Genomic DNA, 3,172 nt, shown 5'->3' with positions numbered 1-3,172 from the left:
TACTCTTGATTACTGGGAGTTTTGGCAATATTTCAGTTACGTTCACATGGTTCCAAGGCAGGCAATTTCTCTAACAAACCATTTCAATGGATTAATTTAATAGTAACCAGCCTACCGCTCATCACTTGCTGCACTGTGCAATATTGTTTTCTTTGTAAATACAGCTGCATCTAATTACATGCCCCAAAACGTCCAAAGGTTGAGCAGAAATCTAGGTGTTAATCTGGTTCTGCTTCCTCTGATTAAGACAATCAGATTACCGTACATGACAATTCCAATAGTCAGAGAGTATTGCCTTAATTATGGTAAGATCAAATGATTAGTGTGGATGTAAACATACTCAGTGTTACAGCCATAGGTGGGACATACAGTCAAACTGGCACGTGATTGGTCGCTGATAGACAAGAGTTGCCCAAAAAGTTCACCTTTTCTACACTGCCAACTGAAGAGATGCGGCGACTGTGGTCAACATCTCCCAAAGCTTCTCTGGTTGTAGAAAATGGAGTTCTGCCGTTGGGTGTATCTCACACCGCTTGTAAGAACAGTGTCTACAGCTTATTGGTGCATAGTTATCTATCCTGCCTTCAAATGGAAGTTGTGAACTCATGTTTACGAGACCGGAAGTCGTGTACACGACATGCTTGGCATTCAAGTGGTCAAGTCGTGAACATGTGCAGTTGACTAGAAGCCAACGAGGCTAGCAATTTAGCTACCACTAGCTAGCGAGCGGCTAACTACGTTAATGCAGGAAATGCAAAGGCATAATGACAGAGGAAACAAGATGAGACTGTTGAGAATATCAACATGTTCCTCAGACATATCATAAAATGACTATGAAAAGCTCAATATATTTACTTTACATCAACCTCCATGGCATCCGCGATTTTGTGAAAACGTCACAGACACGTCATAAATCGTGAACTTCGAAGCTTTCAGAAGTCGTATTCACAGTAAACACGAGCCCACTTGAACGCAGCACTAGTCTATGCTATACAACCACCACATATCAATATAATAATCAAAAGAGACGTGAGGGAGGCTCAGCCAGGAGGAGACGGAAACCGCAATCATACCAAGCAACGAACACCACCCTACAACTGCATTGTACTTTTTAAATGGAGCATTTGTGGTGTGGTAAAGTGACAAGTTAAATTTGATGCATTTCTTTTGGCAATAACAGTGACTGCAGCACTTATTATTGGTGTAGTATGGCAAGTTGCTTAGGTTAAGGTAGAGGAAAACGAGCTTGGTGAGAGCGTGAGCTTGTATTATGTATCTTCAGTGTGTATCTACTCTGTCAAAACTATGGAGTGTACGCAAAGCCAAAACATTTACATTTGACACAGAATGCATCGACGCGGCACAGTGGTACCGTTTCTAACACTGGCGCATATGAGCAGGGTTCCCACACATTTTCACATTTTAAAATTCCATACTTTTTCCGACAGAGACTGGGGACACAGACTGCCAACTAATGTTGTAGTCAAGACCCAGAACAGACCAATGCCAGTCCATTTTCAAGACCATGTACTCAAGAGTGATGGCTCAATATTTACACCATTTCTCTACTGAAATTCCAAGAGAAAGAAAGCATTATATAGGAATTTAAGTAAAATACAGATGGATGTACACTATGTACTCAGTGACAGAAGGCATTTGATCTGAAACATTGCAATTTGGTTTCATTGACCTTTGGAAAGGCTCAAGTGTTAAAACACCCTGAGCACATAGCTTCACTAAAACATTCAAAATGATTATCGTTATAGCGGACCCTTGCTTTTGTGCGAAATGAGAAGAAACCCTCTATGATTTTCATTACCTGTCATGTACAGTATAGACTGTTTTTACAGAATTGTGTTGCTAGGGAACATTTTGAATCTTATCTTATTATTTCCTGTCTGGTATTGTATTAGCAAACACTGCAACAGGAAGTAATCTAAGGGCAATTTAGAATTTTGTTTATGTTGTCAAGTTAAAAGTCTATAGGCTACAAATTTTAATAGTGTTTTGACTTGTATATGCCTGTATAGAATAGGTGCTTGTTCTTAGATCTTGGTTTGCAAAACTCTGTAGGCAAATTGTAAGCAATTGCCATTTCTGTAGGCAAATTGTATGCTGACATTCTCTCCTCTTCAGCCAGACACGATGCTCTCTTCCCCTGTACCCTGCGTTTTCTTTCTTGCTGCAGCTCAGAGGGGGTGAGGGTGGCAGCGTTTAATGGTCAATAAACTTTCAAAATTAAAATAAGCCAAGTTATTGGGTGCAATTTAAAGGGGGAAGTTTTACATCCAATCACAGTAAAAAATAAATAAATCGGACAATGCACTGGCAGGTAATGATGTTACTGCAATTGTGTGGTCTCGACAGGTCTTGAAATAAAATTCCGAGTCCTATTTGTCCAAGACGAGATGAGACAGAGACCATCAAAATGTTGTCTTGGGACCGCTCTCGAGACCAAGACGGATCTTGAGGACTACGACACTACCAACTCAGCCACACTCTACGGTTGAAGATTAACCAGGTTTACAACAACATATACTGTATGCAAAGTGAGTGTGACAGCCTCATAAAACTTCATGTGGATATCAGAAGTAGGTTACTGTATTTTTCCAGACTAGTTGTGCATCTCCCAAACTTATCAACCTGGAAGATATCAAATGCATTATCCCTACTACTTTGTAGATCTTTCAGACCTGTGTGGGGAACACTTTTAGCACAAAGTCGCTGTACCAAAGTAACTGGATACAGCATTGAATATTCTGTTATCTTGTGATGTTTTGACAAGTCAGTGCAATGACCTGTTAACTGTAATGTATCTGTGAGCCTGATGACCGTTTTGTGAGCAGCTAGTGAGACAAATAGCTCTTCAATGACGTGACCTTAGACCGAGCCAGTTAGGCCAAACCAGCCAATGAAATCGAAAACAGAAATACAACTGACAACACTGGGACAGCGTCATACGGCCAGACCTCTGGCCAATCAGCTGTGAGCTTCCTTCCTGGCCTTGTGCCACTGCCATCCAGCTCTGGGAGATGGGGTGATATTTGAGTGTCAACACTTCAAATGCAACTCTCCTGTTTTCCTACCTCAGATAATAAAACTGTCTGACATTATAGAACTATAAAAGCCCAGTGTTTCTACACATCTTCTATTTTAAAATGTAATCATTTAA

This window comes from Poromitra crassiceps (assembly GCF_964638095.1).
Source record: "Poromitra crassiceps genome assembly, chromosome: 3".
NCBI lineage: Eukaryota > Metazoa > Chordata > Actinopteri > Beryciformes > Melamphaidae > Poromitra > Poromitra crassiceps.
Note: the sequence above shows the minus strand (reverse complement) of the source record.